General features: G+C 46.4%; 1 protein-coding gene and 1 non-coding gene across 8 annotated transcripts in view; one reads left to right on the top strand and one right to left on the bottom strand.

Annotated features, from left to right (window-relative positions):
• Positions 1-16,676, bottom strand: part of LOC125448620 (neuroligin-1-like) — a 404,881-nt gene that overhangs the window by 36,540 nt on the left and 351,665 nt on the right. The window lies entirely within an intron of this gene.
• Positions 13,692-13,764, top strand: trnar-ccu (transfer RNA arginine (anticodon CCU)). The gene has a single exon. It is a non-coding gene; the product is annotated as a tRNA-Arg (tRNA).

The raw sequence follows: 16,676 nt of genomic DNA, 5'->3' as shown, positions 1-16,676 counted from the left end.
CTGCCTTAAATCCCCATCTCTCTTCCCACCTATGTCATTGGTGCCAATGTGGACCACGACTTGGGGCTGCTCCCCCTCCCCCTTAAGGATCCCGAAAACACGATCAGAGACATCACGCAGCCTGGCACCTGGGAGGCAACACACCAACCATGAGTCTCTCTCGTCCCCACAGAACCTCCTATCTGTCCCCCTAAATGTCCTATTGCCAGAATGTTGTCAGGGCCCACAGCCTTTCTAGCACCTAGTACCTCCAACAGGTTTTTGACATCACATGGAACGAATTGAATGTGCCTGAAGATTGGTTTCTGTGATGCTGGGGACCACTGGAGGCAATCATGATGGATCATCCCCTTGGCATTCCAATTGAAGATTGTTGCGAATGCTTGAGTCTTGTCTTCTGCACTGATGTGCTGGATGTCCCCATCGACTTACAGATCTTCTACCACCTCTTCATTGTTTAATTTTTCACAACCATTCATTTGGATATGGTAGGGCTGCAGAGCGTAGATCTTATCCAGTGGTTGTGGGATTATATGGCTTTATGTTACAAAGTTGCTTGGAGTATATGGTTCTTTTAAGGGATAAAGTGCCTTTCTAAGCTTAGAGATTGATACAGAAAAAAGAGTCTGCATGTAGCTGAAGATGTACAGCTGGTTCCAAAATTGAAAACTGTATCAATTGGAAACTTTAGGCTTGTTTTGACGTTTTTGCAACAAGCTGGAATCAGCCAATTAATTTAATCCAAGCACTTAGCAATTGAAAGCCAACTGAATTTAAATCTGATGGTTTTGACGACCTCGAACCAATGTTATTGTAAGAAAATTGCTATGTCATCCAAGGTATATAAGGAGAGGATTTTTAAAAATCAATGTTACAGCAAACGCAATCTAAGAAATAAATACCTAGCTCTCACAAGAAATCACTAAACTCTCTTTGAAAGCACCACCTTAGCCATAAAAGGTCCCATGGCATTTCTGGCTAAGAGTTTTTACAGAGAAAACATCCCTGGAACATCAGTGGAAGAAAGGCGTTATATGACTCAAGAGCAGCCGAAGAAAGGCATTTATGACTGCAGAAACAGTGGAACTTTGACAGACTAAGTTTTAAATTTCTTTTCTTACTACTTGGTTTATATCAGTGGGACTTGCATTTATTGGAATAGCATACCAGTAGAATTTTGTTCAATTAAGAAATAGTTAGGAGTTGGGGAAGAATTGTTCAATTTGTTAGTGTTCTGTTCATTTATTCACTGTCTACTTATTACTTATAAAGTGAATATCAGGGTTTTTTTTCATTTAACCTCACCATCAGAATAACACTGTCTCTGGGTCAAAAAACCTGAAACTCCATCCCTAACAGCCTTGTGGGTCATTTTTTATTCACTTGTGGGACATGGTTATAGCTGGCTGGTCGATATTCCCCATCCTTAGTTGCACATGGACTGTAGTGGTTCAAGAAAGCAGCTCACCACCACCTGCTCAAGAGACAACTAGAGATGGGGGAGAAATGCTGGCCTCGCCAGTGATGCCCCCATCCACTGAATGCATTTTTGAGATATATACATTCTGGCATGATCCTTACAAACTTTTCAACACCCTTCCCAATGTGTCTCTAATACAGCGATCCAATGTGCACACAGTATTATAATAGTGCTCTAAGTTTGATATAGGTTCAGTACAACTCTTGACTTTTCAATAAAACAAACTGTGGATGCTGGAATCTGAAACAAAACCAGATATTGCTAAAGAAACCCAGTAGGTCTGGCAGCATCTGTGGAGAGAAAGCAGGGTTAAACATCTTCGGGTCTGGAAACCTTCCTCCAGAACGTTTGAAGACCTGAAGTTGTTATCTGCTTTCTCTCCACTGACGCCACCAAGCCCGCTGAGTTTCTTCAGCTTTTTCTGTTTTCATTCCTGACTTCAATTTGAGTCTTCTACAAATCAACTGCACAGTTTAGTTTACTTTCCGAAGACTTTGCCAACTTTGAGCGATGATGTACCTTGTGACCCCTTTCAGCTACTACAGGTGAACTCACCTTACCAGTCATAAATGGCTTTTCCACTTTTCCCTACGAACATGTACGATCTCACACAGAGTCAAACTGCATGGAAAACAGATACTTCGGTCCAACTTATCCATGCCGAACAAGTTTCCCAAACTAAATTTGTCCGTTTTACCTGCATGTAGCCTACATCCCTCTAAATCTTTCCTAGTCATGTACCTATCCAAATATGTTTTAAATGTTATAACTGTACCTGCATCCACCACTTCCTCTGGCAGTTTATTACACATATGAACTACCCTCTGTGTGAAAAAGGTGCTACTTGGGTCTCTTTTAAATCTTTCTCCTCTCACCTTAAAAATGTCTCCTAGTTTTGAACTCCCCACCCTAGGAAAAAGACATTTGCTATTTACCTTACCTATGCCCCTCATGGGAGGTGGTTTCCGCTGGTGAGTGAAACTAGTACAGGGGACAAAGGCTCAAAATAAGGGGGAGCATATTTAGGACTGAGTTGAGGAAGAACTTCTTCACCCAAAGGGTTGTGAATCTATGGAACTCCCCACCAGTGAAGCAGTTGAAGCTACCTCATTGAATGTTTTTAAGGCAAAGACAGATTTTGGAATTAACGGTTATGGTGAGCAGGTGGGTAATTGGAGCTGACTGCACAAAAAGATCAGCCATGATCTTATGAACAGCTGAACAGGCTTGATGGGCCAAAAGACCTACTCTTGCTTCTATTTCTTATGCTCGTGTGTTGCTTTCCTTTGTGGGAGAGTATTGGACCAGAGGACACAAGTCATCATTTTAAGACTGAGTTGCCATGATTTCATTGAATAGCGGAGCAGGCACCATGAGCTGAATGGCCTGGTTTTGCTCCTATGTCTTATGATCATTTGGGCATGTCTTACCTCACTCTCTGTATCTCTGTAGCTTTTCCTCCCTGTCTATCTTCCTCTCCGTCTCTCATATCTCTCTTCTTTTCTCTGTCTCTCTTTCTTGCTCCTTGTCCCTAGTATATTTCTTTCTTGCTGTCTCTCACTATCTGTCCCCATCTTTTTGTGTCTCTCTCAGCCTCGCTTGCCTCTGCAACTCTCCCTCTCACAACTATCTCTCCCTGCCTCTCTCTCTCTCAGTTTCCCTGCCTCTCAATATCCCTCTCTCCCTCTTTCCACTTCCTTCTCCTCTGTCTCTCTTGCTTTCTCATTCGTCTCACTCCCGCTCTCTCTCATTTCCTCCCTGCCCTCTCACTCATTCCTTCAGTTACTCTCTCTGTCAGTCATCCATCCCTCACTCTATCTCTTATTGACTTACCCCAAATCTCTCAGAAGAACATCATTTAAAGTTCTGTTTAGTTTCTTCAGGTACCTAGGCCTTTAAGTCAGGTTTGTTCTGCCCAATTTTGACATTCATTCTTAAATGCATTTATCACGTCCTTTATAATAATAGATTCTAACAATTTGCTGACAATGTTAAGCTGTAATTCTACACTTCCTACTGTCTCCCTTCTTAAATTGTAGAGTTATACTTGCTCCCTTACAGTCAGCAGGAACTTTCCATAATCTGCAGAATTCTGAAAGATAACCGCCAATGCCCCCACTGTCTCTATTTCTACTTCCTTCAACAGTGGGAAGAAGCTAATAAAGTCAGAGATCTGCAGCACAGAAAAAGGTCATTCGGCCCACTGAGTCTGCAACAGTCAAAAACAAACTCCTAACTATCTAAGATAATAAAATGTGAGGCTGGATGAACACAGCAGGCCCAATAGCATCTCAGGAGCATAAAAGCTGACGTTTCGGGCCTAGACCCTTCATCAGAGAGCTCGAAACGTCAGCTTTTATGCTCCTGAGATGCTGCTGGGCCTGCTGTGTTCATCCAGCCTCACATTTTATTATCTTGGATTCTCCAGCATCTGCAGTTCCCATTATCACTCCTAACTATCTAATCCCACTTTCTAGCATTTCAACCAGAATGCTGTGTGCCTGAGCATTGAAAGTGTCTACCTAAATATATCTTCAATGCTATGAGGATTTCTGTCTTTACCAACTTTACACGCAGCAAGCTCTAGATTTGCACTACCCTTTAGGTGAAAACAATTTTCTTCATATCTCTTTCAAACTTCCTGCCCCTTACCTTAATTCTATGCTCCTAGTCATTGACATTTCCACCAAGTAGAAAAACTTCTTAATATCTACCCTATCAATGCCCTTCATAATATTTTCCTGGTTCACGTGCTACCTCTTCACCAACACTAACTTCATTTAATCGCCCGTTAGACAAGTACTTCTGAGAGATTTTCTGTACCTTCTTCCATAAAGTCAGAAGCAAGGTGACTGATTAGTTACCCCACCATTTCTCTGTTCTCCACTATAAATTCTCCTGTCCCATCTTGTGAAGTGTCTATATTTATCCTTGCTCATTTTTTACCTTTTTTACTTGTTGGTAGAAGCCTTAACAATCATTGACAGGGTTGCATGGTGGCTCACAGCGCCAGGGACCCGGGTTCAGTTCCAGCCTCAGGCAATTGTCTCTGTGGAGTTTGCACATTGTCCTTGTGTCTGCATGGGTTTCCTCTGGGTGCTCCAGTTTAGACCATAAGACCATAAGACATAGGAGTGGAAGTAAGGCCATTCGGCCGATCAAGTCGACTCCGCCATTTAAATCATGGCTGATGGGCATTTCAACACCACTTCCCTGCACTCTCCCCATAGCCCTTGATTCCTTTTGAGATCAAGAATTTGTCGATCTGTGCCTTGAAGGCATCCAACGTCCCAGCCTCCACTGCACTCTGCGGCAATGAATTCCACAAGCCCACCACTCTCTGGCTGAAGAAATGTCATCTCATTTCAGTTCTAAATTTACCCCCTCTAATTTTAAGGCTGTGCCCACGGGTCCTAGTCTCCCCGCCTAACGGAAACAACTTCCTAGTGTCCACCCCTTCTAAAGCATACATTATCTTGTAAGTTTCTATTAGATCTCCCCTCAACCTTCTAAACTCTAATGAGTACAATCCCAGGATCCTTAGCCGTTCACCATACGTTAAACCTACCATTCCAGGGATCATCCGTGTGAATCTCCGCTGGACACGCTCCAGGGCTAGTATGTCCTTCCTGAGGTGTGGGGCCCAAAATTGGACACAGTCCAAGGTTTCCTCCCACAATCCAAAGATGTGTAGGTTAGGTGGATTAGCCATGGGAAATGCAGGGTTATAGGGGTAGGGTAGGGGGTAAATCTGGATGGGATGCTTTTTAGAGAGTTGGCATGGATTGTTTTCACACTACAGGCGTTCTATGATTCTACAATCTACTTTTACATTTCTCACTTGTTTCTTTGTCCTGACCAGTTTCTTGAGCCTCCTATTTTGGATACTAAATTACTTCCAATTCTCAGGTGTACCACTATTTCTGGAATCTTTATAAGTCACTTCCTTTGATATAATGCAACCTTTATGTCCTTTTGTTAACCAGGGTTTCTTTACCTTTCCTTTTGCGTTGTGTGTCGTAAAGGAATGCACATCTGTTGCAGATCCTGTAGTAGTTCTTTTATTTCTAGTTATTGCACAATTAAATGTCAAATTTTTTAGTGTATTTTCATAATCCACCTGAGCCAACTTGCCCGTCAAACTCTCAATTTCATTTACACAAAATTAGGACCCTAGTTTCAGAATGATTGACAGCATGCTTGAGGTAGGGAGATGTTTACGAGGTTTATACTTAATTAAATAAATATGATCTCAGAGCCAAGATAACAAAGTGTGAAGCTGGATGAACACAGCAGGCCAAACAGCATCTCAGGAGCACAAAAGGTGACGTTTCGGGCCTAGTCCCTTCATCAGAGAGGGGGATGGGGAGAGGGTTCTGAAATAAATAGGGAGAGGGGGGAGGCGGACTGAAGATGGAGAGAAAAGCAGATAGGTGGAGAGGAGAGTATAGGTGGGGAGGTAGGGAGGGGATACGTCAGTCTAGGGAGGACGGACAGGTCAAGGAGGTGGGATGAGGTAGTAGGTTGGAAATGGAGGTGCGGCTTGGGGTGGGAGGAGGGGATAGGTGAGAGGAAGAACAGGTTAGGAGGCGGGGACGAGCTGGGCTGGTTTTGGGATGCAGTGGGGGGAGGAGATGAGCTGGGCTGGTTTTGGGATGCAGTGGGGGAAGGGGAGATTTTGAAGCTTGTGAAGTCCACATTGATACCATTGGGCTGCAGGGTTCCCAAGCAGAATATGAGTTGCTGTTCCTGCAACCTTCGGGTGGCATCATTGTGGTACTGCAGGAGGCCCATGATGGACATGTCCACTAAGGAATGGGTGGGGGAGTTAAAATGGTCCACGACTGTGAAGTGCAGTTGTTTATTGTGAACCGAGCGAGGTGTTCTGCAAAGCAGTCCCCAAACCTCCGCTTGGTTTCCCCAATGTAGAGGAAGCCACACCGGGTGCAGTGGATGGAGTATACCACAATGGCAGATGTGCAGGTGAACATCTGCTTAATATGGAAAGTCATCTTGGGGCCTGGGATGAGAGTGAGGGAGGAGGTGTGGGGGCAAGTGTAGCACTTCCTGCAGTTGCAGGGGAAGGTGCTGGGTGTGGTGGGGTTGGAGGGGAGTGTGGAGCGGACAAGGGAGTCATGGAGAGAGTGGTCTCTCTGGAAGGCAGACAAGGGTGGGGATGGAAAAATGTCTTGGGTGGTGGGGTCAGATTGTGGATGGCGGAAGTGTCGGAGGATGATGCGTTGAGCACAAAAGCTGAAGTTTTGGGCTGAGACCCTTCATCAGAGAGGGGCATGGGGAGAGGGTTCAGAAATAATTAGGGAGGGGGGGAGGCAGACCGAAGATAGATAGAGGAGAAGATAGGTGGAGAGGAGAGTATAGGTGGGGAAGTAGGAAGGGCATAGATCAGTCCGGGGAGGACAGACAGGTCAAAGAGTCAGAGATAATGGGAACTGCAGATGCTGGAGAATCTGAGATACCAAAGTGTGAATCTGGATGAACTCAGAGATAATGGACCTGTCCGTCCTCCCCGGACTGACCTATCCCCTCCCTACCTCCCCACCTATACTCTCCTCTCCACCTATCGTCTCCTCTATCCATCTTCGGTCTGCCTCCCCCTCTCTCCTATTTATTTCAGAACCCTGTCCCCATTCCCCCTCTCTGATGAAGAGCAATGAACTGTGGAACTGTTTGGTCTTTCATAGTCTTGTGCTGCTGTAGGTAGTATCGCTACCTTTGGACCAGGACACCGGGGCTCAAGTCCCACTGTTCCAGAGGTGTGTAATAGCACCTCAGAACAGAATGATTTGAAAGTAACTTGAGCAAAAGCTGGATTTTTAGGGGCTCTGGTGGCACAGCAGTCATATTCCTGCTTTTTGAGCCAGACATTTGGACTGACCCACAAGAGGAAACATCCTTCCCGCGTCCACCTCATCAAGATCATTCGGGATCTTACACCCTTCGACCTTCTTACCCTTACTGTTCTAAACTGTAGTGGAAACATATTCAGTCTGTCCAACTGTTCCTCATGAGACAAGCCACTCATTCTAGGTATCAATTTAGTAAACCTCCTCTGAAATGCCTCCCATGCATTTCCATCCTCCTTTAAATAAGGTGATTAATTCTAAATTAATTCTCCATTTAAAAAATACTCAGCTTTTTAAATTCTTCCTGCCAAAATGAACAACTTCACGTTTCCTGCATTATGCTCCATCTAGAGACATAGAAAGGAGCAGGGGTAGGCCACTCAGCCTTTGGGCTGGCTCCGCTATTCAGCATTATTATTGCTGATCATTAAAATCAGTCCCCTGTTCCTGCTTTCTCCCCGTACCTTTTTATCCTTTAAGTTGTAAGAACTACCAGGACACCCAGGTCTCTTTGAACCTCTCCCCTTAACAATCTATCATCATCCAAACAAGAATATGTCTTCCTGTGTTTACCGACTCACTCAACTTGTCCAAATCACACTGAAGCAGCTCTGCATTCTCCTCATAGTTCACCCTCCCACTTATCTGCAACCTAGGGCTCGGCTAGCTCAGCTTGCTGGGTCTCTGATACAGTGATGCTTGCAGTGTGAGTTCAGTTCTGCACCAGTGGAATACTTCCCTTCTCAACCTCTCTGTGCTGTTATTCAAGTTAAACCATCACCAGTCATATCTCTCATTAGACAGCAGCCTGAAGTCTGGTAGGACTCTGGCAAATTTAAATCTGCAATCTGCCAAGATTTTGCTACCGACTTGACTGTTTTTATATCTGCAATCTGCTTCTGCCCTCTTCACAACATACTTCCCCCTATATGTTGGTGTTATCTGCAAAGTTAGCCCCATACCTTTCTCCTGCCATCAGAACCTTTTCTGTGAGTTGTAAAACGTTGAGGTCCCTGCATTAGGGATTACAATCAGCTGTGCCTGTATCCCATGAATGCATAAAAAATGATCTCTGTGAGACACCCTTATCACATCCTATCAGTCAGAGCCCCATTTCTCTATATTCTCTGATAATGACAAGGTGTGGAGCTGGATGAACGCAGCAGGCCAAGCAGCATCTTAGGAGCAGGACAGCTCGCCTCCCCCTACCGCATCCCAAAACCAGCCCAGCTCATCCCCACCTCCCTAACCTGTCCCTCCTCCCACCTATTCCCTCCTCTTACTCAATCCCCATCCCCTCCTCCTATCTACTGACCTTATCCCGCCCCCTTGACCTGTCCACCCTCCCTGGACTGACCTATCTTCTCCCTAACTCCCCATCTGCGCTCACCTTTACTGGCTCCATCCCTGCCTCTTTGACCTGTCAGTCTCCTCTTCACCTATCGTCTCCTGTATCCATCTTCTGTCCACCTCCCCTTCTCTCCCTATTTATTTCAGAACCCCCTGCCCCTCCCCCATTTCTGAAGAAGGGTCTACGCCCGAAACGTCAGCTTTCCTGCTTCTATCATGCTGCTTGGCCTGCTGTGTTCAACCAGCTCCACTCTTTGTTATCTCAGATTCTCCAGCATCTGCAGTTCCCATTATCTCTGATCACAGTTCATTACTCATTGTGTTGAAGAGAATTGGGGTATTTTGTGGCACAGTAATATTGTGTCTACATTGAGATTAGCAGACCTGGTTCAAGTCCCACCTGCTCCAGAGATGCGTAGTAATATCTTGGAATAGGTTATTGTTTGATTCATTTGGAAGGATCCGCATTTCTAACAGTCTATCACCAATGATCAGGATGTGGGGCCCAGACTCGCTCAAGGACAGCACCCAGTTCAATACAGAATAAAGCTCCCTCAGCTATTTTAAAATGAAACTAAAGCTCTCTCCACTTTTTAAAACTGAAAGTAAAGCATCTTCCACACATTAAAACTCTCAGAACAAATACAGCACAAGGCTTGATGCAGAGTAAAGCACCATCTGCACTGTCCGCATCAAAAGTTCCCAGGACAGGGACAGATCAGGGTTAGATACAGGGTAAAGTTACCTCTACTCTTTTAAACTTAAAGTGAAACTCTACACTGTACCCCTCAAATACTCCCAGGATTGTTACAGCATGGGGCTAGACAAAGTAAGGCTTTCTTTGCTATTTTACAATGAGAGTCTACTCTTTTAAACTGAAAGTAAAGCTCTGTACAACAGTCCACATTAAATCTCCAGGGACAGGTACAGCACAGAGTTAGATACATAGTGACGATCACGCCACACTGTCCCCATTAAACACTCCCAAGACTGGTACATCATGGGGTTAGAAACAAAGTAAAAACGTCTTTTATACTCATCAAATACTCCCAGGACAGGCTCAGCACACTGCAGGATAAAGCTCGATCTTGAAATAACTCCACAAAAGGCCTGAATCCTGTCATCAGGAAACCCTTTATTTACACGCACAGAGTCTTTGACACTGAACTGCCTCCCACAGAGCCAGCTCTCAGAGTAAACAGAACTCTGAAACCCCTATTTAGGGGAGTATCAGGGATACTTGATCGGACCAGGTTAAGAGCCCAGTTAGTGACCTCATATTGTATAAGAAACAAAACTAGAAATTTCTGGAAAAGCTCAGCATGTCTCACAGCATTTGTGGAAATAATCAGAGTTAACGCTTTGGGTCAGGTGGCCCTTCTTCAGAACATATCCTATGAGGTTCACCGGGCTGACCTCGTTACAATCGCTGTATCTCTGCTATTTTAAACTGAAAGTGAAGTTTCTTCTACAGTCTCCCCATCTCACACTCCCACGACAGGGACAGCACAGGGTGATAGACATAATAAAGCTACCTTTACTCTTTTAAACAGAAGGTAAACTGAAAGTAAAGTACCCTGATAATAAAATGTGAGGCTGGATGAACACAGCAGGCCAAGCAGCATCTCAGGAGCACAAAAGCTGACGTTTCGGGCCTAGACCCTTCATCAGAGAGGGGGATGGGGGGAGGGAACTGGAATAAATAGGGAGAGAGGGGGAGGCGGACCGAAGATGGAGAGTAAAGAAGATAGGTGGAGAGAGTGTAGGTGGGGAGGTAGGGAGGGGATAGGTCAGTCCAGGGAAGACGGACAGGTCAAGGAGGTGGGATGAGGTTAGTAGGTAGTGGGGGGTGCGGCTAGGGGTGGGAGGAAGGGATGGGTGAGAGGAAGAACCGGTTAGGGAGGCAGAGACAGGTTGGACTGGTTTTGGGATGCAGTGGGTGGGGGGGAAGAGCTGGGCTGGTTGTGTGGTGCAGTGGGGGGAGGGGACGAACTGGGCTGGTTGAGGGATGCAGTAGGGGAAGGGGAGATTTTGAAACTGGTGAAGTCCACATTGATACCATATGGCTGCAGGGTTCCCAGGCGGAATATGAGTTGCTGTTCCTGCAACCTTCGGGTGGCATCATTGTGGCAGTGCAGGAGGCCCATGATGGACATGTCATCAAGAGAATGGGAGGGGGAGTGGAAATGGTTTGTGACTGGGAGGTGCAGTTGTTTTTTGCGAACTGAGCGGAGGTGTTCTGCAAAGCGGTCCCCAAGCCTCCGCTTGGTTTCCCCAATGTAGAGGATGCCGCACCGGGTACAGTGGATGCAGTATACCACATTGGCAGATGTGCAGTAAAGTACCCTCTTCTCTTTTAAACTGAAAGTAAATGGAAGGTTCACCCTGTCCCCATCGAACACTCCCGGGACAGGGACAGCACGAGGTTAAATACAGAGTAAAGCTCTCCTTACTCTTTTAACCTAAAAGCAAACATAAAATAAAGCTCCGTTCAATACCATCTCCGTCAAGCACTCCCAAGACACAAATAGCACTGAGTCAGAAGCAGCAACAAGGCCACACTGCTCTTTTAAACTGAAAGTAAAGCTGCCTCTTTATTGTCTTCATCAAACACTCTTAGGACAGGTATAGTATGGGATTAACTACTGCGTAAATCTTCCCCCAAGAATGTCCCCCATGAAACAGTCTCAGGACAGGGAGAGCACAGGGTTTGTTACAGAGTAAACCTCCCTCTACACTTTTAAATAGGAAGTAAAACCAACTCCACACACTGTCCCACCAAACACTCACAGGATACAGACCACATAAAGTTAACATGCAGGGTAAAGCTTGCTCTACTGCTTTAAACTGAAAGTAAACTGAAAGATAAAAGTGAAACAGCACAGAAAAGGTCTATTGTTTATGCCAACACAAAGACATCCATATGGATTTTCTAATCCCATCTTCTGCACATCGCCCATAGCCCTGCAGTTTACAGCACATAAGATGCATATTCAGATACTTTTTGATAGAGTTTTGGGGTCTATGCCTCCACCACCAACTCAGGCAGAGAATTCCAGACGCTCTGCATTAAAATATTTTTCCTCATGTGCCATTTAATCTTGCTGCGACTGACCTTAGAACGTAGAGAACATAGAACATAGAAAAGTACAGTACAGTACGGGCCCTTCGGCCCACGATGTTGTGCCGTGGAATAATCCTAATCCAAAATTAAAATAACCTAAACTACATTCCCCTCAATTCACTGCTGTCCATGTGCATGTCCAGCAGTCGCTTAAATGTCACTAATGACTCCGATTCCACGACTACCACTGGTAAACTATTCCATGCGCTCACAAATCTCTGGGTGAAGAACCTCCCTCTGATGTCTCCTGTATACCTTCCTCCTAACACCTTAAAACTATGACCCCTCGTGGCAGTCAATCCTGCCCTGGGGAAAAGTCTCTGGCTAACGACTCTATCCATGCTTCTCATTACCTTGTACACCTCGATCAGGTCACCTCTCTTCCTCCTTCTCTCCAGAGAGAAAAGTCCGAGCTCAGTCAACCTCCTCAACCTGGTAAACCTCCTTTGCATCCTCTCCAAAGCCTCCATATCTTTCCTATAATAGGGCGTCCAGAACTGGACACAATATTCCAGTGTGGTCTCACCAGGGTTTTGTAGAGCTGCAGCATAACCTCGCGACTCTTAAACTCGATCCCCCTGTTAATGAAAGCCAAAACACCATATGCTTTCTTAACAATCTTATCCACCTGGGTGGCAACTTTGAGGGAGCTTGAGTCTGTGAAACATGGTTTTTGAATTCTCTGCCAAAGCAAACAGGTTCCTCCTGTCCACTCTATCTCTACACCTCAAAATGTCAGTACCTCAGCCTTCTCTGTTCCAAGGAAAACAACCCCAACCTCTCCAGTGTCTCTTTGTAGCTACAATTCCCAGATCTGGCAACGTTCTATTAATCTTCTCTGCACTTTCTCTATAGCTATTACATCCTTCCTGTGACCAGAATTGCACACAATACTCCAACTGAGGTTTCACCTGTGTCTTATACAGTTTTGTCCTTATATCCCCACTTTGGCAATGGCGAACATTCCATATGCCTTCTTTACAACCTTATCTACCTGCACTGCTATCTGCACACGCAAACTAAAATCTCTCACTTCATCTAACTCTCTCAGTATACTCTCATTTATTGTGTATTCTCTTTTACTGTTGCATTACCTCATACTTATCAAAGTTGAACTACATCTGCTACTTTCCTGTCCACTCAACCAACCCATCTATATAATTTTGGAGCTTACAGCTACCCTATGTATTATTTGGTACACTGCCACTGTTTGTGTTGTTTGCAAATTTCCCAGCTGTGCCCCCCACATTCTAGTCTAAATCATTAATGTATTTAACAAACAGCAGCGGTCCCAACACTGAGTCGTGTAGAACACCATTGAAACAGCTTTCCATTTGGAAAGGCAGCCATTGGCCATTACCATATATTTCCTGTTACTAAACCACCACTTTGGATTCAATTCATTTCAATTCAATTCAAATTAATTCAATTCAATTTCAGAGTGGTAGCACAGCCTTAAGCTGCCAGAGGAAAAGGGTGTTTGAGAACAAGGCCCCCTAATTACAACAATATTAGGCAGGAACTGAAGTTTGTAGATTGGAGGAAGATGTTTGAGGGCAAATCAACATATGGTATGTGGAAGGCTTTCAAGAGTAAGTTGGTGGGAACTCAGGGCTGGCATGTTCCTTTAAGGATGAAGGATAAGTATGGCAAGTTTAGGGAACCTTGGAGAATGAAGAGATACTGTAAGAAGAATCAAAAAGAGAAAAGAAGCATTTAGCAAGGCTAGGAGATGGGGAATACACGAAGCAAGGGTGGAATACAAGGAAAATCAAATGAAACTTAAGCAAGGACTCAGGAGGGCTTAAAGGAATCATGACAAGTCTTTGGCCAACAGGATTAAGGAAAATCGCAAGGCCCTTTTATACATATAGCCCCAGTGGCCTAATGCATAAGGCACTGGCCTCCTAAGCCAGGGATTGTGGGTTCGAGTCCCATCTGGGGTGTGTTAAATTTACTTTACTTCCTGTGAAACAACTTTTAGAATATTTGATCCTCACTGCATTTAGCAAACATGGTTAAGGAAAATCCCAAAGACTTTTATTCATATATAATGAGCAACAGGGTAACTAGAGAAAGGATTGGCCCACTTAAGGACAAAGAAGGAAAGTTATGCGTCGAGTCAGAGAAAATGGGTGACATCCTTAATGAGTACTTTGCATTGGTATTCACCAAGGAGAGGGACATGACAGATGAGGAGGTTAGGGACAGATGTTTGATTACTCTAGGTCAAGTTGGCATAAGGAGGGATGAAGTGTTGGGTATCCTAAAAGGCATTAAGGTGGACAAGTCCCCAGGTCTGGATGGGATCTATCCCAGGTTATTGAGGGAAACGAGAGAGGAAATAGCCAGGGCCTTAACAGATATTTTTGCAGCATGCTTAAACACGGGTGAGGTCCCGGAGTACTGGAAAATTGCTAATGTTGTCCCTTTGTTTAAGAAGGGTTGCAGGGATAATCCAGGTAATAATCGACCAGTGAGTGTCAGTGGTAGGGAACCTGCTGGAGAAGATACCGAGGGATAGGATTTATTCCCATTTGGAAGAAAATAGGCTTATCAGTGATAGACAACACGGTTTTGTGTAGGGAAGGTCATGTCTTACCAACTTAATAGAATTCTTTGTAACAAAGTCTGAAGCTGGATGAACACAGCAGGCCAAGCAGCATCTCAGGAGCACAAAAGCTGACATTTTGGGCCTAGACCCTTCATCAGAGAGGGGGATGGGAACAGGGTTCTGGAATAAATAGGTGGAGAGGGGGAGGCGGACCGAAAATGGAGAGAAAAGAAGATAGGTGGAGAGGAGAGTACAGGTGGGGAGGTGGGGAGGGGATAGGTCAGTCCAGTGAGGATGGACAGGTCAAGGAGGCAGGATGAGGTAGTAGGTAGGAAATGGAGGTGCGGCTTGAGGTGGGAGGAAGGGATGGGTGAGAGGAAGAACAGGTTAGGGAAGCAGAGACAAGCTGGGCTGGTTTTGGGATGCAGTGGGGGGAGGGGACGAGCTGGGCTGGTTTTGTGATGCGGTGGGGGGAGGGGAAGAACTGGGCTGGTTTTGGGATGCATTGGGGGAAGGGGGGATTTTGAAGCTTGTGAGGTCCACATTGATACCATTGGGCTGCAGGGTTCCCAAGCGGAATATGAGTTGCTGTTCCTGCAACCTTCGGGTGGCATCATTGTGGCACTGCAGGAGGCCCATGATGGACAAGTTGTCTGAGGAATGGGAGGGGGAGTTGAAATGGTTCGCGACTGGGAGGTGCAGTTGTTTATTGCAAACCGAGCGGAGGTGTTCTGCAAAGCGGCCCCCAAGCCTCCGCTGGGTTTCCCCAATATCCAGCAGTTTTTCCGCCGCCTTTGCCTCCACGCTTACTTCTCTAACCGTGAGCCTAACCCTCCCTCTACTGATCCCTTCTCCCGCACCCAACACAAGCCCTCCTCCTGGATACCATCCCAAGGCCTCCTATCCTCCCTCGACCTCTTCATCTCCAACTGCTGTCGATGCATCAACCACCTCAACCTCTCCACCCCTCTCACCCACTCCAACCACTCCCCTGCAGAACAGGCAGCCCTCCACTCCCACCCCAACCTCACCATCAAACCTGCAGACAAGGGTGGCACAGTGGTAGTATGGCGCACTGTCCTCTACATCGCCGAGGTCAAACGCCAACTCTCCGACACCTCCTCCTACTGCCCCCTGGATCATGACCCCACCCCCGAGCACCAGACCATCATCTCCAACACCATCCATGACCTCATCACCGCAGAGGACCTCCCACCCACTGCCTCCAACCTCACTGTTCCCCAACCCCGCACAGCCCGTTTCTATCTCCTTCCCAAAATCCACAAACCCGCCTGCCCTGGCCGACCTATTGTCTCAGCCTGTTCCTCTCCCACAGAACTCATCTCCACCCTTCTGGACTCCATTTTCTTCCCTTTGGTCCAGGAACTCCCCACCTACGTCCATGACACCACCCACGCCCTCCACCTCCTCCAGAACTTACAATTCCCTGGCCCCCAACACCACATTTTCACCATGGACATCCAGTCCCTATACACCTGTATTCCTCATGCAGAGGGCCTCAAGGCCCTCTGCTTCTTCCTGTCCCGCAGGCCCGACCAATCCCCCTCCACTGACACCCTCATCCGCCGAGCCGAACCCATCCTCACCCTCAACAACTTCTCTTTCGATTCCTCCCACTTCCTACAGATAAATGGGGTGGCCATGGGTACCCGCATGGGCCCCAGCTATGCCTGCCTCTTTGTACGTTACGTGGAACAGTCCCTCTTCCGCACCTACACAGGCCCCAAACCCCACCTCTTCCTCCGGTACATTGATGACTGTATCGGTGCCGCCTCTTGCTCCCCAGAGGAGCTCGAACAGTTCATCCACTTCACCAAAACCTTCCACCCCAACCTCAAGTACACCTGGGCCATCTCCAACACATCCTTCAGGTTCCAGGACCTCTCAGTCTCCAGCTCAGGTAACCAGCTAGAAACTGATGTCCATTTCGAGCCCACTGACTCCCACAGCTACCTAGAATACACCTCCTCCCACCCACCCTCCTGCAAAAATTCCATCCCCTATTTCCAATTCCTCCGCCTCCACCGCATCTGCTCCCAGGATGAGGCATTCCACTCCCACACATCCCAGACATCCACGTTCTTCAAGGACCGCAACGTCCCCCCCCCGGAGAGAACGCCCTTGACCACGTCTCCCGCAACACATCCCTCACACCCCGCCCCTGCCACAACCGCCCCAAGAGGATCTCCCTCGTTCTCACACAGCACCCCACCAACCTCCGGATACAACACATCATCCTCCGACACTTTCGCCATCTACAATCCGACCCCACCAGCCAAGCCA

This window comes from Stegostoma tigrinum, chromosome 45 (assembly GCF_030684315.1).
Source record: "Stegostoma tigrinum isolate sSteTig4 chromosome 45, sSteTig4.hap1, whole genome shotgun sequence".
In the NCBI taxonomy this organism is placed as follows: domain Eukaryota; kingdom Metazoa; phylum Chordata; class Chondrichthyes; order Orectolobiformes; family Stegostomatidae; genus Stegostoma; species Stegostoma tigrinum.
Note: the sequence above shows the minus strand (reverse complement) of the source record. Positions and strands in the feature narration are given on the sequence as shown.